This window comes from Lissotriton vulgaris, unplaced genomic scaffold (assembly GCF_964263255.1).
Source record: "Lissotriton vulgaris unplaced genomic scaffold, aLisVul1.2 SCAFFOLD_680, whole genome shotgun sequence".
In the NCBI taxonomy this organism is placed as follows: Eukaryota; Metazoa; Chordata; class Amphibia; order Caudata; family Salamandridae; genus Lissotriton; species Lissotriton vulgaris.
The window spans coordinates 504,669-529,263 of NW_028248178.1; the positions used below are offsets into that span (position 1 = coordinate 504,669).

At 49.5% G+C, this 24,595-nt stretch overlaps 1 protein-coding gene across 1 annotated transcript in view; it reads left to right on the plus strand.

The window, feature by feature from the left end:
• Positions 1-24,595, plus strand: part of LOC147664895 (uncharacterized) — a 119,973-nt gene that overhangs the window by 71,610 nt on the left and 23,768 nt on the right.

A 24,595-nucleotide genomic window follows, 5' to 3' on the forward strand; every position in this document is an offset into this window, starting at 1 on the left:
ACCACAGAATTTGAATGCCTTCCATAATTCAAGTAGAAAGGGGAAAAACCAGTCGAGGCACTCCTAGCATTATTATGTGCAAACTCTGCGGTCCAAAGAAGATCAGGCCACTCTCCCTCTTGATCCAAGAGAAACAGTATGAGATACTTTTCTAGCTCTTATTTATTTATTATTTATTAATACAACTTGTAGAGCGCATACGTTTGCCCGTGGGCTTCTTGGCGCTAAGATTACTATGACGAGTCTCTGGGTGATAGAAACATTGAGGCAAGAGAATAATTACTCGTTAAACAACCATGTCTTCACCAGTTTCCTAAACTGGAGCAGGGATTGTGCCATTCGAATGGTTAACGGGAGCGAGTTCCAGAGTCTGGCTGCAGACACTGTGAAACGCCTGTCTCCCCAGGTAACCGTTCTGGTGCGGGGTACTGCCAACTGTTGTAGTTGCATCGATCTCAGTTTTCTGGTCGGACAGTAGATGGAAAGCTGCTCTTGCAAGAATCTTGGGCCCAAATTGTGAGTAGCTTTAAAAGTTAAACAGAGTGATTTGAATTTAATGCGGTTTTTAATTGTCAGCCAGTGGTAGCTCCTAATTATGTGACTGGCTGATTTAAATTTTGGAGTCCTTGATAGTAATCTGGCAGCCGCATTTTGGATCATTTGAAGTTTAGAAATTACCCTGGATTGTGCATTGGCGAATAAACCGTTACAGTAGTCCAAGGAGGAGAGCACAAGAGTGCTAACCACTGTTTTTCCCGCACTATCAGAAAGAAATGGGATTATTTTCCTAATTAGTTTGAGTTTGTGATAGGCGTTGGCTACTGTCTGGTTGGCATGTGCTGCAAAATTAAGTTTATCATCAAAAACTATACCTAAACCTTAACTGACGGTGTAGGTAGAGTTCCCAGCGATGTAGGCCACCATTCAGGGGACCATTGCGGAGTGATCTTACCGAAGATGACCACCTCCATCTTTTCAGAGTTTAGCCTCAAGCAGTTGGCCTGCATCCAGTTTTTAATGGCCAGCATACCCTCTTGAAACAGTGCCGCTACCTGATCCCCATCATTATTGATAGCGAGCACCAGCTGGGTGTCATAAGCATAGGAGGTAACGCTCATGTGATAGGATTTAATCTCTCTTGCCAAGTCCAACACGTAGATATTAAACAGTGTTGGACTTAGCGATGAGCCCTGGGGAACTCCACAAGGTAATGCAAGCTCTGGTGACTTAAAAGGTCCCAGCGTGACTGCTTGAGTTCTGCTCGATAGAAACGAGGTAGGCAGTTCCTTGGCGCTGGATCGGATGCCCAAATTTCCGACACGGTCAATCAGAATGGAATGATTGACCGTGTCAAAGGCGGCCGATAAGTCCAGCATTATAAGGACGGCTGTCCCTCCATGATCCCTGATTGTTCTAATGTCATCTGCAGCTTTGATAAGAGCCGTCTCAGTGCCGTGGAGCTTCCGGAACCCGAACTGCGTGTCATCCAGCAGTTTATTTTGCTCCAGATAGTCAGCAAGCTGAGTGTTCATTACCCTTTCAAGCACTTTGGCGAGAAATGGAAGGCTTGCGATAGGTCTATAGTTTTTTCAACAACTCTGTCTAAAGATGTTTTTTTAAGGAGTGGTTTTAAAAGAGTGTTTTTTAGCATGTTCGGGTATCTCCCTGACCTGAGGATTGTATTGCTCACTTGCGTGATGGTGGTACAGACAATATCAATCACTGGTAGATAGACTTTAGGGGGGCAGGGATCTAGGGCAGAGCCCGTCTTTATGGATCTCATGATATCCCTGATTTGGTTCTCCTCTACTTCTTTGAATTGGGACAGTGAGCAAGTAGGTGGGCTAGTTTGGATGACTAGTGATGCAGAAGTATCATTAGTTGAGAACTCAGAATAAATATCATTGACTTTGGTGAAAAAGAAATCAGCCAAGGAATCACACAGAGCCTGCGATGGAGAGGGGGCCGTATCTATAAGCTTCCCAGCCAATTGCTTTACCACCTCGAATAGTTGTTTACTCGAGTTTTTAGAGGAATCAATTTGATGCTCGAAAAACTTCTTCTTAGATTCAGTGATCAATTTTTTATAATGAGCTGAGTGTCTTTATATCGGGTTTTACTATTTTGATCGTAAGATCTTCGCCAATGCCTTTCATGCCTTCGGCATTCTTGGTTTTTTTTTCTGAGTTCTTCTGTGAACCAGGGGGACGATGGTGTCTTTCTGTTACTAGATATGGTCTTAAATGGAACTAGTAGGTTCATAGCATTCCCTATCCACTCAGTAAATTGTTTGGCGGCTAGATTGGGGTCCGCAGATATAACAGGGCATGACTTAATTAACAGCTCGGCCAAAGCTACATTGTCGATGTCTTTCCATACTCTAAAAGGTTCTTGAGTGTTATATATCTTTTTCCTTGGGAGAGAAGCACTGATAGGTAGGGTGTAAAGAATGACAAAATGGTCAGACCAAGTTAAAGGTAGAGTGTCCATAACGGTAATTCCCTGTATATTAGAAAAGATACAGTCCAGCGTATGGCCAGCCTCATGTGTTGGGCCGTTAACAAGCTGAACTAATCCCAAACTTGCTAGGTCTCCAATTAATGCTTGGGAGTCCGCATCCTCATGTTTCTCTAAATGAAAGTTTAGATCTCCCAGCACTAAGAAAGAATCCTCAGTCACCAAGGATTCAATCAATGAGTTAAGATTGTCCAGGAAGGCAGAGCGTGGGCCGGGCGGTCTGTTCATCAGTACTCCCTTAAGGCTGTATGAAGGCGTCATCCTAATGGCAAATTGAAACGCTTCACAGCATTTGGACGAAATGGGAAATATTCTAACTGAGAAGCAGTGTCTCGTGATAACCGCTAGCCCTCCTCCTTTCTTACTCTGTCTATCAAGTCGGTGTATTGTATGTCCGTGTGGGATAGCAATTACCAAGTCTGGGTCAGATTCTGCATCCATCCATGTTTCGGTAACAAATAGCATATCTATATTATTATCTACAATTAGATCATGAATTTCCTGCCTGTGTTTTCCTAAAGATCTGACATTAATGAGTGCGATAACGTTATTTCTCATATTGTTATTTGAACCTTGTTTGGATCGAGCTATATTAGTGATGAACGGTAAAGGAGACATACAACCGGGACATATGGTGATTCCGGTTTGGGGGATGTTCTCCGGGTTATATCGAGGGCAGATGTTACAAGGGACTGACCTAAGATGTAACAGATCATTGCCAGAATAAGATGTGAAACAGGCTATCCCATCTGTGCCAGGGGTCCTGGCCCTCGGCCCGGTCCTGGCGCGGACGGGCGCAGACGGGCTTGCCTTTGGCGCGACTTCGGCACGCCTTCGGCACGCCGCCGGCGCGCCCGCTGCGCCCGCCCGCTGGCCCTTTCAGTTTGACCATCTGATGCCGTGTATCTTAATAACTCTTTGATTGAATTGTGTGGCTATTTGTTTTGCAGATGACTTCAGGGGAACAAAATGCTCCATTTTTGAGAAAGCGTCTTCTATGACTAATACTGAACTGAATCCCTGACTAGAAGGCAATTCAACAATCAAATCCATAGTCACAGTGTGCCAGGGAAATGGAGGGGTAGGCAAAGGTCTCAATAAACCCTTAGGAGCCAGCTTATCTGTCTTCCCCTTTGCACAAATCTCACAGACTTCCACATAAACTCGAACATCTTTGGACAACCCTGGCCACCAAAACTGTCTCCTTAACAACTCCTCGTTTGATGGATTCCAGGGTGACAAGCCAATGGACTGTCATGACAGTCGATCAATGCTTGTTGTTGAAGTTCTTTGATTGGTAAGTACAAGGTCTTGGAATGAAACGGTAATCCATCGACAATTTCTCAAGTTAACTCCTTCTCTGCCCAGGTCCACATTTCTTCAGAAGTTAAGGCTTCATTCACCTTGTCTACGAGAGTTTTCTCACTAGTGGCTCCAACGATCTTAGTTTCAGGAATTATCTTTTGATCTCTGTTAGATTTGGGGGTCTCTGGTTGGCACAGGTAGGTACATGTGACAAGCAGGGACCCTCTCCTCTAGTCAGGACAAGGGGATTACACTCCTAAAATACCCCCTGCTCACCCTCTAGGTAGCATGGCACGAGCAGTCAAGGCTTTTTTCAGAGGCGTTGTAAGTTAAGCAGCTGTGACCACATACAGTAACTGTTAGATATGGGATTTCTCGTTGGCTGAGACTTGCGCCAAAGCCAGGCAGAAACCACCACTCTAGTCAGGGCAAGAGAGTTACACGCCAAAGATAACCCCTGCTCACCCCCTTTGTAGCTTGGCACGAGCAGACAGGCTTATCCTGGAGGCAATGTGTAAAGCATTTGTGCACGCACCCACCAGCAACAACATCCCAGGCCCCCCACAAAAAGAACTCCACACAAGGTTACATCAAAAATAGCCTTTTGTATTGTCAAAACACATCAGAATAATAATCATAGGATGTACATTGTGCCAACTGACACGGGCAATATTTACAAGGGATTATGTACACCTGACAGGGCCACATGGTAAAATAGGTCATAGAACGTACACTCAGTAAACACTGATAATCACTGCACTTGCAACAGTCTGTGCCATGAAATCCATCATCCACAGTATCCCACCAGTCTAACTACATTAGACCCTCACCACCTAAGTAAAACCTTACACTAGGGGCGGAAATCACACAGGGAAGTACAATCTCCCTAACATACCTAAACAGGTAAAACAACCTCCGATGCATACATCATATCTAGAGGCTTCCACACAGGATGCGCAAAACATACTACACACAGTACATTTCCTAACACCCAAAGCATTAGCACATAATTCACATCAAGGTCCCGGTTGCGCCACTGCGCCAAAACCTAAACGTAGCAGCTGCCCACTACTTGCTGGGCAGCTGAGGACAAGAACAGGGCCTAAAGGCTGCAGCTGGCACTAAGTGCTGCGCAGCAGTGGAAGGCCAAGGTAGGGATGAAGGAGTGTGACTCACTCCTGAGTCCAAAGACATGTCCCTAGTAAGAAGAGAACCTAAACGGTGCAGCTGCTCAGTACTTGCTGGGCAGCTGTGAAGCAAACTGCGACATGGGCCCTCGCTGGCCCTTAGGAGCAAAACTGCGCCAACTACTGGAGCCCTCAGGCTCTAGAACTACATATTGCGCAGTTTTGGAGCCTTCTAGGCTCTGGAAGAAACAGTGCACCGCGCTGGAGCCCTCTGGCTCTGAAACAACTGTGTGCATTGGAGCACTCTGGCTCCTTAAAGAAATAAATGCCCCAACTGGGGAGCCCTCTGGCTCTAGGAATAACGTTGGGGCGGCCCACTGCCATCTGGGCCTCCCTAAATGCACCCTGGGCGTGGTGCCTCAGTCAGGCACTGGGGGCTTTTGAATCAAATTAGCCCATTGTTGGAGCAGCCCCACTATCAGGCTGGGGCTGCTCGAAAAACAGGAGGGATCCAGCGCTGTGCCTGCACGGCACCACTATGAGTGCAGCGAGCACCTTTTGCCCCCCTGCCCCCACGGGGGCTTCTGACATCAATCAAGGTTGCCTCACTCACCAGACCTCGGGCAGGACTTCGGGCGGGCTCTGCTCGCTCCCTGGACCGGTGGCCATACTTCGCTTGTGGTGCGGGGCTTCCCTGTTCCTCTTGGGAGCCCCCACTGCCTATGGCGGCCGCTGCCGCCTCCTCACTTCACTTCTAAATGGAGCCGGCGAGGCTCCGGGCAGATATCTGGCGGCTTGGACTTTCTGTCTTCCAGCGGAAGCCCCGCCCTGCTCCAGGCATCGACTGCCTGACTTCCGGCTTTGCCGCGGCTGCGGCGGCATCTCTTTTTGGGGGATAACGAGGGGTAGGCACCCTCGAAGTTCAAAATAAAGGTAGAAATAGGGTGGCACCCGTTAAGGCGCATATAAAAAGGGGTGGCAAGCTTAATAATTTTCACAAGAAAACGAAGATGCAGGGTGGGCTCCTACGTACTCGGGGGTATTAAAATAAGCGGGGTGGCACCCGCGCTGCCGGCAAAAGGGCAGGAGCACTTCCCCCGAGGGAAAATGACAACGCTCTGCCCAGCAACCATGATAAAGCACCTACGAGGCGCTGGGGGCCCAGAAATCACCAAGGGCCCCAGAAATGACCCCCACAGCAAGGAGGGTCCCAGCAGCAAAGTCCTCCTAGGTGAAGAGGGCAGGAGGGTATCCAGAAAGAAGTCCTCCAGGAATCCAGGGGCTGGGCAGGGCCCAGGGAGGCAAGCCTTCCCATGGGCCCCAGCAGTAGCACGCCCCTGGAAATTTTAAGTCAGGAAACAAGAACCAAATCATGGGGTCACAGCCCCTCTTTTATACACCTAATCCCTTTGTGACACAGGTGCAGGGCAGAGACATCAGACACTCCACAGGAGGTGGAACCAGCAGTGTGACAGGAAAGCACAGCCCTGGAGCACTTTGTTTGGCTCATCTCCTCTCCCTATTCAGAGGACAGGCTAGGAACATTAGCCGCATCACAGGGGCCGGAGCCAGCATTGTGGAGGGAAGGCCCAGCCCTATTCAGGTCACAGGTACACTCCTACGTCCTATAAACATGCAGGTCTCTCCATTCACCACCGGGGCAGACCCATCCTAACTCCTGGAGCCAGGCACACCAGCCAGCTCCAGCCAATCACAAGCCAGACAGTCAATTCACTGCACAGACATGCCAACTTCTAGAAGTGGCACTTCCACACTAGGCACAATAAATCAGCGCACATCATCGCGCAGCAATTAATCACACGAGTTTGCACATACCAAACTCGACCTTGCACTCCCCACACATCAGGAACTACCATGGTCACACATATTCCCCATACATTCCTATGGGAGGGCAGGCCACTCACCACACATACACAGAGAGTGCACGCACTTTACACTGGACCACAGTGAAAAAGTGCACAGAGGCCTAAAATCACCGACACCAGGTTACAGAAACAGGCTAGGCAAAAGCAAAAAGTTTCGGGGTGAACCTGCCAAAAGGGCCAAGTCCAACAGTAACCCAGTGACAACACTACAAATGGACACCACACAGGTTTTATATAAAAAATATGTAGACTTTATATAGAGTTACCACAAGACGATAAACGACAAAAATACACACTATGATTACTTTAAGATGGTAGATTTAGGCTTAGTTCAGTTCAGTTCCTAGATGCAACACTCTGCGGCAATGTACCTTAGGTTGCGTTGCGCTTCCACAACAAGCAATGTCGCAGCGATGAAAAATGTGGCAAAGTTCAGGTGCAAAGAAATAAAGACGTGAAGATCTTCCAGATGCGGCACGCTTCTCAGGGATGCGAGAAGTTCTCGGTTTGATGCGTGGACTACAGCGGCGACATCCAAGATGCGACGGCAGCAGCTCCAGCGGCGATGCTCTTCTCCCACGATGCGTGGAGCTTCCGCACGATGCGATAACTACAGTGGCGACATCCAAGATGCTCCGAAAGCGGCGCGCCTCTCGGGGGATGCGAGGTGCTCTTGGTCGATGCGTTGCAATGCGACAGTTCCAGTGGCGACACCGTCCTTCGGAGTTGCAATGGCAGGCACAGCGACGGCAACACGCTCCGACCTCGTTGTGAGATTCTTCTCCTGATGCGGTGCAGTGTGACAACTACAGCGGCGACACCCTCCTTCGTAGTTGCAATGGCAGCAGCAGCGACGGCGACACGCTTCCTCTTCATTGCGGAATGCTTCGCTCTGATATGTTGCAGAGCGACAGCTCCAGCGGCGACACCCTCCTTCGGAGTTGCGACGGCCACACGCTTCTTCTCTTTGAGTCGCGCTTCCAGCTCCTTGCGACACACAGTTCCTCAGAAAGCCCAAAACAGCAGCAGGCACTTCCACATAAACTCTGGGGAGCTGGGGGTTGAAGTCTGCTGTCCCTGAGACTTCAGCAGGAGGCAAGCTCTTTTCCAAGGCCTTGGATATTTTTCACAAGTTGAAAGCAAAGTACACAAAGTACTATTCTCCTTCCTTTGGCAGTAAGGCAACCACTGCAGGCCAATCCCTCAAGCAGCACTTCAGTTTGGGAATAGTCTCTCCTCAGTTTCTTCAGGTTTCTCTCCCCAGTAAAGGTTTCTTCTTGTAGTCCAAGGTGATCTAATTTCATGGGATCAGGGTCCCAATATTTATACCCCAAAATCCTTTGATCTCTGAGGGGAGAGAGGTCTTTGCCCAGTCAAAACCAGTTCTGAAGTACTCTGTTTACCAGACTTCTCCTTTCCTTTCACAGTGCAGGGCATGCACATCAGATGCCCCACAGGAGGGGGAGCCAGCGTTGTGGAAGGCAGGCACAGCCCGACTGTCCTTCTACACCCCCTCCCGCCAGCTACGATCATCCAACCAAGCCCTCGCCACGGTACCTCGCATCAACAAAACCACTATGGGAGGCAGATCCTTCTCCTACCTGGCAGCTAATACCTGGAACTCACTTCCCACTTACCTTCGCCTTACCCAGAACCACCTAGCATTCAGAAAGCAACTTAAAACGTGGATATTTGACAAGTAATTCCCCACCCCTCCTCAAGCGCCTTGAGACCCTCTGGGTATGTAGCGCGCTATATAAATTCTCTGACTTGACTTGACTTGACTAAACCAGTGAAACCCCAACTGACTGAAAGTCCTGGAAAGCATGGGCGAATTTTGCGAATCTGGCGTTCACGAATTTGCGTATTCGCAAATTCGCAATCCGCAACATCCGCGAACTCTCGCGAATTTGCAGATTTTTTTTTTTTGTGTTCGCAAGGGTTTCTGCCAGTTCGCAAGGGTTTTGTACCAGTTCACAATTGCGAACTTACTTGTCAGCTAGCATCGGTCGCGACTATGTTGTTTCTATGTCTGGTTCATCATCACAGGTTCACAGCAGCACCCTCTGTTTCACCACTGCCACCCTCTGGTTCACCCATGATGCCACCCTCTGGTACATCACTGCCACCTGTAGATTATGGGGGGAGAAAGCAAGCACACCTGCCCTGCTTCAACTGACATGAATTAATTTGGGGTTGATTTATTAATGTGTCACTGAATTTAAACTTCCAGTCTGGCACCTGCTTCCTTATCTGTAATTTGCTTTCTGTTGCAGTGCAATTTTTTTCCCCAGGACCTTTGTGGCCTACTTGTAGCTATTCTATGAGCCTGCTGTGAGGGTCAGAGCAGGGTCATAGAATAGTTGCAAGTAGGCAACTGAACTCTGGAGGGGCCCCTCAGGAAGCACTACAGGGAATGGTTACTAATGATGAGTTTGAACTTTTGCACCTGCTGAGTGCTTTCAGTTTTGCAAAACTCGTTTTTCTGCAATTTCGCGGGATTCGCGGGTTGCGAATTTGCACGAGATCGAATTCGGAAGCCGCGAATTCGTGCGAATAAGCGATTTGTTTTTTTGCGGCGTGTTAGTTCGCAAGGTTTTGTGCGTTTTAGCGAGCCGCTTGTAGTGCAACGGTGCAAAGTTACCCTCATGGTCGTTCACTGGCGCGGCCATCTTGTTTGCATGACTTATTTCCGTTTCCGAGCGCGATGTGTAATCTCGCAAAGTGTGCGGCTCGCTAGTACAATTTCGCGTGTGATCGCGAGGAAAATCTTGTGCGAACTTACCCACGTGGTCGTGAACGGGTGCAGCCATCTTGTTTCTCATTCATTGCTATGGTTCTGGGCATGCTTTCTGTATCCTCTCTGAATCTCTGCCATCCTTTGCTTGTTTGAAGTTTTTTTTAATCTATTTTACTTATTATCTATCCCTCTATTTTTCTAGCTCTATATTTTTGTGTTTTCTGCTACTTTTGGTTAATTTTAAACTACTTTTTTAAACTCTTTTCTTTTCTTCTTTCCTATTCTATTTCTTCTTTATTATTTAGCTTCATTTCTGCCCAGACCATGGTAAAGGGAGCCGGGAAGCATCCGGAGAAGGGGAAGGGTCTCGCACCCCGTGCCCGCACCCCGTGCGGGCGTTTGAGGGGGGAGCAGGTCACAGCCTGGGAGATCTTCAGCGCGGAGGAGGTGGCTGCACTAGTGTTTTATGTTCAGCGCCGCCTCCCCAGGACCATCATGGCAGGCGGCAAGATCGCTAGCGGGTACGGGATCCGGGAGCGGTGGGAGAAGGTGTGCCGGGCCATGTACCAACAGTCTCGGGTCCGGCGCACCTACAACTAGGCCACCCACCGTTGGACGGATCTCCTGGACCAGGAACGCGATCTGCTCGACCTGCTCGGCCTTGAGATCCCCGGGCTTGGTGAGTAGTAGTAGCTATTTCTTTACTACTCTGTTTTCTCCTGCTATGTGTGTTATTATCTTGCAAATTTTTGTTTTTTACCAAGAGCAATAATGCTGCTGATTACATTGTAGGTAAATTATATTTCAAAATCTTCTGTGCATTTCAGGTGCACTGCTCTCCTTCTCAGTAGCGCTGCTACTATGCTTATTTGTTTTCGATTTTGTGTTCATTTCATTGGCCTGTTAAATTATGCATGAGTGTAGTTTAAAGAACTGCGTAATGCTAGACAGTAAGGGTCAGATTTTTAATTACCGGCGCATCCCTGCAAAGTAGCTCACTTTGCCACTGGATTCAAGCAAGCTGGGCTGAAGACGGCTGTAATGCCAGAAACCGGTCCTTGGAAGCTTGTTTCCGGTCCAGGGAAGGCATGGCTTGGCAGTTTGGGCTGGACTGTTCCCATGAGGCACAGGCTCAGACTGATTTGCATATAGTCATGTCTGAACTGGGGTGGCAGAGTGGGCTAAAGAACGGTGATGGATCAAACCCAGATCTTTTGACTGGGTGTGAGTGTTTGATTGGTTCAGATGCTCCGTCCATCACCACCCCCTTTTGTACCGCTTTTGGCCACCATAAGTGTGGCAGGGTATGCTCAGACGTGAGTCCCTTGCTCACTTTGCCACTGGATTCAAGCAAGCTGGGCTGAAGACGGCTGTAATGCCAGAAACCGGTCCTTGGAAGCTTGTTTCCGGTCCAGGGAAGGCATGGCTTGGCAGTTCGGGCTGGACTGTTCCCATGAGGCACATGGTCAGACTGATTTACATATAGCCATATCTGAACTGGGGTGGCAGAGTGGGCTAGAGAACGGTGATGGATCAAACCCAGATCTTTTGACTGGGTGTGAGTGTTTGATTGGTTCAGATGCTCCGTCTATCACCACCCCCCTTTGTACCGCTTTTGACCACCATAAGTGTGGCAGGGTATGCTCAGACGTGAGTCCCTTACTCACTTTGCCACTGGATTCAAGCAAGCTGGGCTGAAGACGGCTGTAATGCCAGAAACCGGTCCTTGGAAGCTTGTTTCCGGTCCAGGGAAAGCATGGCTTGGCAGTTCGGGCTGGACTATTCCCATGAGGCACAGGGTCAGACTGATTTGCATATAGTCATGTCTGAACTGGGGTGGCAGAGTGGGCTAAAGAACGGTGATGGATCAAACCCAGATATTTTGACTGGGTGTGAGTGTTTGATTGGTTCAGATGCTCCGTCCATCACCACCCCCTTTTGTACCGCTTTTGGCCACCATAAGTGTGGCAGGGTATGCTCAGACGTGAGTCCCTTGCTCACTTTGCCACTGGATTCAAGCAAGCCGGGCTGAAGACGGCTGTAATGCCAGAAACCGGTCCTTGGAAGCTTGTTTCCGGTCCAGGGAAGGCATGGCTTGGCAGTTCGGGCTGGACTGTTCCCATGAGGCAGAGGGTCACTGATTTGCATATAGCCATGTCTGAACTGGGGTGGCAGAGTGGGCTAAAGAACGGTGATGGATCAAACCCAGAACTTTTGACTGGGTGTGAGTGTTTGATTGGTTCAGATGCTCCGTCCATCACCACCCCCTTTTGTACTGCTTTTGGCCACCATAAGTGTGGCAGGGTATGCTCAGACGTGAGTCCCTTGCTCACTTTGCCACTGGATTCAAGCATGCTGGGCTGAAGACGGCTGTAATGCCAGAAACCGGTCCTTGGAAGCTTGTTTCCTGTCCAGGGAAGGCATGGCTTGGCAGTTCGGGCTAGACTGTTCCCATGAGGCACAGGGTCAGACTGATTTGCATATAGCCATGTCTGAACTGGGGTGGCAGGGTGGGCTAAAGAACGGTGATGTATCAAACCCAGATCTTTTGACCGGGTGTGAGTGTTTGATTGGTTCAGATGCTCCGTCCATCACCACCCCCTTTTGTACTGCTTTTGGCCACCATAGGTGTGGCAGGGTATGCTCAGACGTGAGTCCCTTGCTCACTTTGCCACTGGATTCAAGCAAGCTGGGCTGAAGACGGCTGTAATGCCAGAAACCGGTCCTTGGAAGCTTGTTTCCGGTCCAGGGAAGGCATGGCTTGGCAGTTCGGGCTGGACTGTTCCCATGAGGCACAGGGTCAGACTGATTTGCATATAGCCATGTCTGAACTGGGGTGGCAGAGTGGGCTAAAGAACGGTGATGGATCTAACCCAGATCTTTTGACTGGGTGTGAGTGTTTGATTGGTTCAGATGCTCCGTCCATCACCACCCCCTTTTGTACCGCTTTTGCCAGACACCGAAGCCGAGCCGACGCCCCAGCCGCCGCAGGGCCGCCCAGCGACCCAGCCGCCGCAGGGCCGCCAGCCGAGCCCCCAGCTTCTCCCGCCGTATATTTTCCCACCGCAGCAGCTCCGTACCAGCCCCCCCCGCCGGCCGATTGGTCCCTGCGCTACCCGCCTCCCAGCAGACCCTCCCTCACCGCTCCCTTCTTATGACGCCCCCAGAGCGACCACGCAGCGGACGCGCGCAGTGGGAGCACCGAATTAGCGCCGAAGGTGCGCCAAAGGTAAGCCCGTCTACGCCCGTCCGCGCCTGGACCGCACCCAGTGCCAGGACCCCTGGCCCTCGAGGACCCCAGCCCGCCCGCCGGACGTACGACGCCACCACCATCAACGGGCTCAACACTGGCCGATTCCCGGGATGCTACCGTGCCACCCCGAGACGCACCCACGGACCCTTCAGCTGCCACGCCTGCAAGTTCTCCTGCATCCGGACCTGCCTCGCACCAGCACCCGCCAAGCCGAACACCAGCAGCAACCACCTCAAGTGCATCCTGCTCAACACCCGCTCCGTCCACAGACACGCCACCGAACTCTGGAACCTCCTCGACACCACAGCTCCTGACGTTGCCTTCCTCACGGAAACCTGGATGAACGACTCCTCAGCGCCCGACATCGCCATCGCCATCCCTGAGGGCTACAAGATCACCCGGAGGGACCGCACCGCCAGCCAGATGGGAGGAGGCATCGCCATCATCCACAGAGACACCATCCACATCACGAGCAACACCGACGACACCCTGACTACCGCCGAACACCTACACTTCCAGATCCACACCGACCCGAAGACCACCCTCAGAGGCACCCTGATCTACCGACCCCCAGGACCTTGTACAAAATTCAGCGAGGACATCGCCGACTTCGTCAGCCCGCATGCCCTCCCCTCCGCTGACTACATCCTCCTGGGGGACATCAACTTCCACCTGGAGAACAACAACGACCGCAACACCATCACCCTGCTCGACAACCTTGCCACCCTCGGTCTCAAGCAGCTGGTGTCCTCCCCCACCCACCTCCCCGGACACACACTCGACGCAGTCTTCTCATCCAGCAAAGACATCGCCTTCAGCCACGCTACAGGACATCGCGGACATACACAACAGCTTCAGCACTCAACCGATGCACGCCACGACCGCACCAACGCCCCCCACCACCACCCTCAGCGCCTGGACTCCGATCAGCATCGAAGACACCGTCCGCATGATGAACTCCATCCACTCCGGATCTCCGACCGACCCCTGCCCTCACCACGTCTTCAACAAGGCCGATGCTGTCATCGCACCCCACCTGCGGGACATCATCAACAACTCCTTCGACACCGCCACCTTCCCGGAGAGCTGGAAGCACGCCGAACTCAGCGCTCTACTAAAGAAACCAACAGCGGACCCCACCGAACTCAAGAATTACCGCCCCATCTCGCTCCTCCCGTTTCCAGCCAAAGTCATCGAGAAGACCGTCAACAAACAGCTGGCCGCCTTCCTCGAGACAAATGGATCCCTCGACCCCTCACAGTCTGGCTTCCGAGCCAACCACAGCACCGAGACCGCCCTCATCGCTGCCACCGACGACATCCGAGCCCTGATGGACAACGGAGAAACAGCGGCCCTCATCCTCCTAGACCTCTCCGCGGCATTCGTCACTGTCTGCCACCGCACCCTAGTGCAGCGCCTAAGCAACGTCGGAATCCAGGAGAAGGCACTGGAATGGATCATCTCCTTCCTCGACGGAAGAACACAGAGAGTCCGACTACCACCGTACAAGTCAGAGGCCATCGAAATCATCTGCGGCGTCCCTCAAGGATCCTCGCTGAGCCCCACCCTCTTCAACGTCTACATGAGCCCCCTCGCGGCCATCGCACGCCAACACAACCTCAACATCATCTCCTACGCCGACGACACCCAGCTGATCCTCTCCCTGACCAACGACCCCGCCGCCGCCAGAGCCAACCTTCACGAAGGGATGAAAGACGTAGCCGAGTGGATGACAACCAGCCGCCTGAAACTGAACTCGGACAAGACGGAAGTCCTCATCCTGGGCTCCTCGCCCTCCGCCTGGAACGAATCCTGGTGGCCCCCCGCTCTAGGCACCGCACCCAAACCGACAGACCACGCACGCAACCTGGGCTTCATCCTGGACGCCTCCCTCTCCATGACCAGACAGGTCAACGCCGTCTCCTCGTCGTGCTTCAACATCCTGCGCATGCTATGTAAGATCTCCCGGTGGATCCCCACCGAGACCAGGAAGACAGTCACCCAGGCCCTCGTCACCAGCCGACTGGACTACGGCAACTCCCTCTACGCCGGAACCACCGCCAAGCTCCAGAAGAGACTCCAGCAGATCCAGAACGCCTTGGCCAGACTCATCCTTGACATCCCTCAACACAGCCACATCTCCGGAAATCTGAGAGACCTGCATTGGCTCCCCGTCAACAAAAGAATCACCTTCCGTCTCCTCACCCACGCACACAAAGCCCTACACGATCAAGGTCCGAGCTACCTCAACAACCGCATCAACTTCTACGCTTCCAAACGCCACCTCCGATCAGCCAGTCACGCCCTCGCCGCCGTCCCCCGCATCCGGAGAACGACAACAGAAGGAAGGTCCTTCTCCTACCTGGCCGCCAAGACCTGGAACTCCCTCCCGACCGACCTGCGCCTGACCCAAGACCACCTCTCCTTCAGGAAGAAGCTCAAGACCTGGCTGTTCGAGCAGTAGCAGCACCCCCCCCCCCAAGCGCCTTGAGACCCTCCGGGTAAGTAGTGCGCTCTATAAATGTCTGTGATTGATTGATTGATTGATTGATTGACCATAAGTATGGCAGGGTATGCTCAGACGTGAGTCCCTTGCTCACTTTGCCACTGGATTCAAGCAAGCTGGGCTGAAGACGGCTTTAATGCCAGACACCGGTCCTTGGAATCTTGTTTCCGGTCCAGGGAAGGCATGGCTTGGCAGTTCGGGCTGGACTGTTCCCATGAGACACAGGGTCAGACTGATTTGCATATAGCCATGTCTGAACTGGGGTGGTAGAGTGGGCTAAAGAACGGTGATGGATCAAACACAGATCTTTTGACTGGGTATGAGTGTTTGATTGGTTCAGATGCTCCGTCCATCACCACCCCCTTTTGTACCGCTTTTGGCCACCATAAGTGTGGCAGGGTATGCTCCGACGTGAGTCCCTTGCTCACTTTGCCACTGGATTCAAGCAAGCTGGGCTGAAGACGGCTGTAATGCCAGAAACCGGTCCTTGGAAGCTTGTTTCCGGTCCAGGGAAGGCATGGCTTGGCAGTTCGGGCTGGACTGTTCCCATGAGGCACAGGGTCAGACTGATTTGCATATAGCCATGTCTGAACTGGGGTGGCAGAGTGGGCTAAAGAACAGTGATGGATCAAACCCAGATCTTTTGACTGGGTGTGAGTGTTTGATTGGTTCAGATGCTCCGTCCATCACCATCCCCTTTTGTACCGCTTTTGGCCACCATAAGTGTGGCAGTGTATGCTCAGACGTGAGTCCCTTGCTCACTTTGCCACTGGATTCAAGCAAGCTGGGCTGAAGACGGCTGTAATGCCAGAAACCGGTCCTTGGAAGCTTGTTTCCGGTCCAGGGAAGGCATGGCTTGGCAGGTCGGGCTGGACTGTTCCCATGAGGCACAGGGTCAGACTGATTTGCATATAGCCATGTCTGAACTGGGGTGGCAGAGTGGGCTAAAGAACGGTGATGGATCAAACTCAGATCTTTTGACTGGGTGTGAGTGTTTGATTGGTTCAGATGCTCCGTCCATCACCACCCCCTTTTGTACCGCTTTTGGCCACCATAAGTGTGGCAGGGTATGCTCAGACGTGAGTCCCTTGCTCACTTTGCCACTGGATTCAAGCAAGCTGGGCTGAAGACGGCTGTAATGCCAGAAACCGGTCCTTGGAAGCTTGTTTCCGGTCCAGGGAAGGCATGGCTTGGCAGTTCGGGCTGGACTGTTCCCATGAGACACAGGGTCAGACTGATTTGCATATAGCCATGTCTGAACTGGGGTGGTAGAGTGGGCTAAAGAACGGTGATGGATCAAACACAGATCTTTTGACTGGGTATGAGTGTTTGATTGGTTCAGATGCTCCGTCCATCACCACCCCCTTTTGTACCGCTTTTGGCCACCATAAGTGTGGCAGGGTATGCTCCGACGTGAGTCCCTTGCTCACTTTGCCACTGGATTCAAGCAAGCTGGGCTGAAGACGGCTGTAATGCCAGAAACCGGTCCTTGGAAGCTTGTTTCCGGTCCAGGGAAGGCATGGCTTGGCAGTTCGGGCTGGACTGTTCCCATGAGGCACAGGGTCAGACTGATTTGCATATAGCCATGTCTGAACTGGGGTGGCAGAGTGGGCTAAAGAACGGTGATGGATCAAACCCAGATCTTTTGACTGGGTGTGAGTGTTTGATTGGTTCAGATGCTCCGTCCATCACCACCCCCTTTTGTACCGTATTTACAATGCGGCGCACCATGGGCCCAAAACTTCACCGAAGCGTTACGCTTCTGTGCCGTAAAGGCGGCGCATTGCTGGAGTTGCGTCGCAACGATGGCGCAGCTCCAGCAATGCTCTGGGGTGCCCTATCTCCCCAATGCTGCGTCAAGCCGTACGTCAACTTCAAACAGGCACAGGGTTTGAGTCACGCATCATTGTCCTCAAAGTGACTAATTGAAATCTTGTAGATTTCCCTCAGCCACTTTTAGGATGCGTTACTGCGCAGGAACGCCCTCCCTTGCGCCAGAACGCCCCCTGACGGCGCAGGGCTTTACAACGTGATGCATCTCCCATATGCGTCACGTTGTTAATATACGCCGCACCATGGCGCCTCTTTTGTTCTGCCGCTGCGTCACAAAAGTCACGCAACAATGGAGCAAAAGAGCCGCAAGGGGATTTTAAATCAGCCCCTACAGACCCAAGTCCAGTCCTTCCTTTGTACACCTGGCAATAAGAAGAAATAGTGGTGGTGGATTGATAGTTTGAGTATTTTAATGACTGGTTAATGTAGTAGGAAACTTTTTAGTGCTGTCGCTGATCTGCAATCACGAGGGACTTTGTCTGTCACTTCGCGTGCTGCGGACTGCTGCCTGTCAGTCCTAGGCGAACCTTTTTAGTAGTTTGTTTAGTGAGTTACATAACTTTCCAAGTCCACGGTCCGCAAATCAAGCAATACTAATATCGTAGTAGACCACATGAGATAGGTCAATATATCCTGTGGAATACTTGTCCATTTGCTATTTCGCCAAAATTTGTTGTTATTGTTCTTTTGAAATGTTTGATTTGGTTGACAAATATCATCCATGTTTTCTGGTCTTTCTTTCTTTCATGTTGTACATCATCTTCCCCCAGGGGCAAGAGGGCATTGGAGGAGGCTGCTGCTGCTGCTGAACAAGGCCAGGATCAGTCAGGCGAGGGCTCCTTTGCTGGCCCCGGTAAGTTTTAATTTTAATATAGAGTACCTTTTTTTTCCGAGCGTTCCTCATTCTAAATCGTCTTTGATCTTCTTGTAGACTGTATCTCAATTCTTATCCTGCCTCGACTATGGCTCCCTGTGGTACTACTACTAGATTATTCTTATTAGTCTGTCTGTGTAGCTAACTAAGATTGCACATTTGGCAAAAGGTGTAAAACGACACTCCCATTCTAGTCAGCAATAGCTCTATGCACTGAGTGCAGTCCTCTGGGATTGTCCATAATGTCTTTTCAAGTCTTCTAAATGTTTATGCTTTGACAATTCCCAACAATAAACTGTCAATGACCACCAAGAAATAATAAGATACTACTTTACTTTTGGTTTGGATCGGAGGACAATCCATTCTACTACTGTTGCAGGGACAAATCTGCACAACCAGAACTATGGACACTAAATAGTGCATTGTTTATCAATTATAATAGGCGCAGGTAGACTTTCTTTCCACATACCTCAGTGATATCAGACTTTGAAGAACCCCCAATCTCCTTACTGACTAGATAGTGTGGCAGAGTCATTTAGCTCCCGAATTCATTGATGATTGATCCCCAATGATGATTATCCAACGCAGGACAAGAGTACGGAGTCAGAGTCCAGAAGTGTCCGAGGCACGGACTCATGCTTGCAAATTGCGAAACCTTTTGCTCATTCACTCATGACCAAAAACCACAGAGTCTATTTAAGTTTTAAAGCTTTATTAAAAGTAAAAACATTTATTAAAATCAAGCTTGTCATAAAACATAAACGGTTCATTAAAAATGGAAAAGAGCTTAGTCATTTTTTATTTCACGCATTTATTGTGGGTGAGCCGAGCCCTCACCTGGTTTGAACTTTCATTTTTCTTTTTGGTGCTGAATCATTGGTCCCTTCGTCCTAATGATTTGTTCTTAGAAGTGAAGCTTCTGTCTGTTATGAGGAAAATGGTGCGTGTTAAAAAGCAAGCATTCATCAGTTGTGCCAAAAAATGCAGCAAGACCACACCCTTCCCTGGAAAAAGGGACATTTTTATTTTAGAGTAGACAGTCACAAATTATTACATTGGTTTCTGTATTCACATTTCTTCATTCCTAGACAAAATACTAGTGAGTGGTGTATGTCTATGACATCTAACATTCCTAAATGTACTTTGTAGGTGGAACATCTGGTACTGGGCCCAGCGCGGAGGTGGAGGAGGAAAGCTCTGGGGAGGAGGCGGTGCAAGTGCCGGACCAAACTGCTGTGCGGGTTGCCACAGTAGTGGCGGGCAGTGGTAAGCTCTTATATTCCTTACTTATTGAGATTGCAGACTGCATAGTGTGCTGCTCCCCGTGAGAAAACGTAAGGTTTGTCCAGATGAGAGACATGAAGAAGAATGATTGACATTTAGGGGCCTATTATGATGGCGGACGGACCTGAGTCCGTCCGCCACCATAGAGTAGGAGGGACCATCCGCAGGGGCAGCGGCGGTCCCTCCGTGGTAATTAGGATGTGACCGCCACTCTGGTGGTCACATCCTGTATTTTTATCATTGTGACAGGTGCTGCTTGAAGCAGCACCCGCCGCAATGATAAAAATGTAAGTTGTGCATTTGCCTGCACAAAGCGGCAGGCACCGCGCGGTGCCTGCCGCTTTGTGCAGGCAAATGCAGGGGGGTACCCCCCATGTGCACCCCCACCCCCCCTTCACCTCTGGGGGCCCGCAACGGGCCCCCAAACAAAAATCCGTATGCCTTTGCACGTCAGAAATGCCGCCGTGTAAAGGCATGTTCCTCCAGACATCCTAATATGGCTGGCGGTGTCTGACAGACACCGCCAGCCATGTTAGTGCTTTTCCGTTGCGGACGGGAGGCGACCGCGGCGGAAAAGCTGCAGACTGAAAAACGATCCCCCAGCCATCCTAATCTGGCGGAGGGTCTTTTTCAGTCCGCTGCGGATTTCTCGCATCCTCCGGGCCGGCAGTGGATTCCGCCGGCCCGGAGGATGCGAGAAATCCGCAATCCTAATCTGCCCCATAGTTTGAATGGATGGATGCCTGGATCATGGTACTATCTGACTCTTAGATAGCATATGTGTATCTAGAGAGAGTAGACGGTCACTGGATGAACTAATTGTTACTTTGAAGAGCATGTAACACCGCACCCGCACGTCCGCCCCAGTGTAGGAAAGGCAAGGAAAAGAAGTTGTAATTTTGTCCAAATACTACCATGAATAGTAGCAGTAGTTTGTATTGCAAGCACAGCATATATCCGGCTATTACGATGGCCACTCACTACCTCTGTTAATAAGTTTAGTAGAACTCGGTCATTCATGTGTGGAAGTATCACTGTTCACTCAATAAAAAGCAAAGCACCTAAAGTCATCCCATATGTAAGCAAATACATACCATGTGCAGTGATAGATAATCAGATTATTTATCTTCTTCATTTTCCTTTTCTAGTATTCATTGGCACTGTAGGGTGAAAGTTAAATTAATTAAGCAGTGTCCCTTGTAATAGAGTATTCTCAGTGCCACCCGTAATAGAAAAGTAAGAGCATCACCACCTGCATGTACTGGACTGGTACAGTAACGCAAGTCTGTCTCACTCATCATGGCGGGCGTCTGTTTTTCTCGGGTGGAATTTGACTGCGCTGGCATTATGCCGGCTTGCAGAAGTTAACGTACCAATTTTGCTAAACAAGAGAGAAGAAGAAGAATAAGACTGGTGTACTGTTATAGTCGACTCTAATGGAGTGAGTCCATAGTGCTCGTAGAATTGATTCCTTAAACTCCCACTAATGTTAGAACAAGGATGAAGAAGTGGGAGGTTAGATAGATACTGGCCACAATAGTTATGTACTGCGCTTGCAAGTTGCTAGTTCTACTGTGACACAACTTTCTGCTGAATCATTTTGTGTTAATCTTAAAGAGCATTGGTTACAGACTATGTCTTTCTTTCTTCATATAGATGCTCCTTCCAAACCAACCCGGAAGGAGCTGGCTAGACGGGCCCGGCAACGGAGGCTGGAGGCCACTGTGGCTGAATATCGGTGGCTGGTGGTCCAGGAGGAGGGGTCACGCAGTCTACAACAACATCTACGGGCACAGCTGCATCCTCCTCCGCGCTCCCTGGGTCACCCAGTCAGCGCAGAAGGTCTCCAGCGGTACGGAGCCGGAGTACCGCTGCCACAGCCACCCGCCACCGCCGAGCAGCAAAGAAATCAGCTGCCCCCCACAGCAGTTGCAAAAAACTGATGCACCGCCTTTCCCTGAGGGTTTCCTACCTCGAGCAGGAGCTGCTCAACACAAAAACCCTGCTCGAGACACTCCACAAGGAGCATTCCGACCTGGCCCGGAAAGTCAACAGCAGCAGCCAGCAGTAGGAGGAGAGACTGTCCCTTGCCCCTTTTTTAAAGACTTCTGGGTGGTGGGAATTGGGAGTTGGGTTTTTTCACTTTTTTGGACTTTTCACAGACATTCGTTGGGGTTAGGGAGTGGGGGTGGGTTGGGTCTTGTGGGAGATTTTTTTTGTCAGGGATATAAATATACTTTAAACTTTATTTTAGCATATGTGTTTTTTTTTTACTGCTTTTGAGGCTGGTGGGTGGGGGTTTAACAGTAATTTTGTTTTCCTGTAACTTAAGTGGCATCTTGATTCAAGTTGTGTAATTAATTGCCCAAATGTTTTCAAAACTAAGTGCCTCTCACAGAGTAAGTGAACTGAATTCAAACAATAGTCCTAGGACTTTACTAGTACTAGCGTCAGTCTCTCGTCTCTCCTAATACTCCATTATACTTCCTCCCCCCAAACGCTTATCTTACCTGTAATTTGTGTTTGGAAATAGGGCTAGGCACAGGGCTGGCTGCACGGCAAATGGTGATTAAGGTTGGCAATCCTGGGCGGATGAAATGTCATCATTGCGGTGGTACTAGTGGTGTTACACAGTGGCAGTTGCAGCATCTGAAAAAAAGAAAATGAAACCTTGTTTGTCCTTACCGTAGCATTAGAACGGTACAATAGAGAATATAGCAGCTGACAGTACACTAGAACAGTGCCACAATGTAGCCTAACAAATGGTAAAGTATTGTAAGTATAACTAGTACTTGCGTTGAATTTCTTTGACATTGGCTACTACTACAAGAAATAGTACCGAAGGTGAAGGACACAGCAGCATAATAATTTGCCACGTCTAGGAGGAGGATGTTCTTGATGACCAATCAAGTTGATGGCGCACATGAAAATCTGCTTTCATTTGCCAATAGTGACTGAGTGTCAAGCTGAGTAAGAATAGAATATATCCTCGGATTCCTTCACCAGCCTGTTGCTATGACCTTATCCTCCCCAGCAAGTGTGTGGAATTATTGCTGTAATTTAGTCACACATCAATCAAAACCACACAGCCCGGGGGAAGAGGGTTAGGGTTTGGAAAATGGATGGGAATGGGGGATTTTGGGAACGTTTTGTTGAGAGAAGACAAAAAAAGCACAGCATGGACAAACAATAATTGAAGATAAAGAAATCTTTGGGTACAAAGCTAACCATAAATCTTTTAAGTGACATAAAGGAAGTGCATGCACTACTGCATGCATGGTTACTGAAAAGTAAGTAGTACTTTCGACAACCATGAATGACAGAATGCGACAGTACAGGGCTGCAGCGTTTTCACTTGCCTATCTCTGCACTCAGAGAAACACTTCTTACATTAAATTAGGTTTGAAAAATAGCAGAAGTAAAACCTATAGAATGGCTGTAGGGATGAATTTAAAAGCAAAGATCCAAGAAATGCAGACTCACACTCATAGACGTTCACAGCAATAACACATTACTTTAAAGATAATTAGAAAAGAACAGATACTGTATCTGTATGTTGTTGTAGTTGTCCTGTTGAATTTGGTAAGTTGCATGCATCAAACCATTCCTCTTATTAGCGGGACTCCTCCATTCCATCTGACGCTCCGTCCATCAATGTTGGTGACCAGAGGACACCCTGTCCACTGCCTGCCTGGCGGATGCTGAATTGCGGCTTGCTAATGTGAAGCCTGACTTCATCCTTTTTTCCCATTGCACAGACTGAAACCCGACCTGTAATTATTGATGGTAAAACAGGAAGTGATATCAGAACACCACCGACAAATAAATATAAGGTATGTACGCTGTGTAGTGCAAAAAGTCACACTTTCAGTTTCCTAATAGACAGTACAATATTTTTGAAAGTGCATACTCTGTCTGAGTCTCCTTTTGAAGGATAAATAAGTATGGGCAAATTAATTTAGCGGATCTTTCCCCTCAAGCTAGGTGTACTGTAAACTGTGTTTTAGAACAAAATTAGACCTTCCCAGCAGTGCTCCCACCCAGACCCTTACTAAAGCCGTTCGCAAAAATGTAGAAGACCCCCAATCAGATCTCAAAAAACGAGGCCTAGTAGAAAACTGGTGACAAAACGTACTTTGAAAGTAAAAGTAGGCCCAAATCCCCTTACCACAGTGGATAGTATTCAAACCACTTGCAAGCAAGCAAAAGTATCCATACCCAGCATCGCTCCAAGACTCGCAAACCCCCACACAAACAGCCCCCCGCCCAAACACATGCAATACAAAAACTGCTAACCCTAACGAGCCCTAAGTTACAAAAAGTGCCAAAAGGCTTTTCCGCATGGATTTTTTTCCAAACCAGTTTTATCCGGTATTAGACCTTCCCAGCAATGCCCCAAGACCCGCCAACCCACCCGCAAAAAAGCACAACACCCCAAACAGCCAAAAAGCATAAATGGGAAATCTCATGCTTACAATATTTTTCGGCCTTCTGTCCAAACTCCAAACGCGCTGTGCAGCTATGCCATAACTCCCGTTTTCCACCATGGATTTCCTGAAAAGCAAATGCAATCAAAATTAGACTGTGCCAGCAGTGCTCCTAGACCCCGAAACCCACCCACAAACACCAGAAACCCCCCCAAAGAGCACCTCTAAGACAAGCAAGTCAGCAAAAACGCAAAAAAAATTCGCCTCCCGATTTGGTCCAAACCAGTTTTATCCGGTATTAGAGCTTCCCAGCAATGGCCCCAGAGCCGTCAACCCAGGCGAAAACAAGTAGAAGACCCCCAAACAGCCAAAAAGCAAAAGTACAAAAATGGGCACTTAGTCATTTTCTGTGCAATTTCCAAAATCACTCCGCGCGCGCTCTGCAGCTAGGCCCTAACCTCACATGCTGAGTGTAACAAAAAAAAGTGTACATGTTTATTTGGATAAAACTACGAAAAAAGGAACTTCGAACAATTGAGTAAAAGGACAAAAGGTGAAAATTAAACAGACTGCTAATTGCGGTATTTCGCTGTGCCACTGGTTTGGGACACCGAGTTGTTCCATGTAGGATGTTGCCTAACTCCCCTCTGCCACCATGGATTTTTTCAAACCTCTTGCTATCAAAACTATCCATACCCAGCAGTGCTCCCAGACCCCGAAACCCACCCACAAACACCAAGAAGTCCCCCAAACAGGCCCCCGAAAACGCTAAAGTGACCGAAATGTCAGAAAAAGCAAAAACTTTTTCCTCATGGATTTGGTCCAAACCAGTTTTATTCGGTA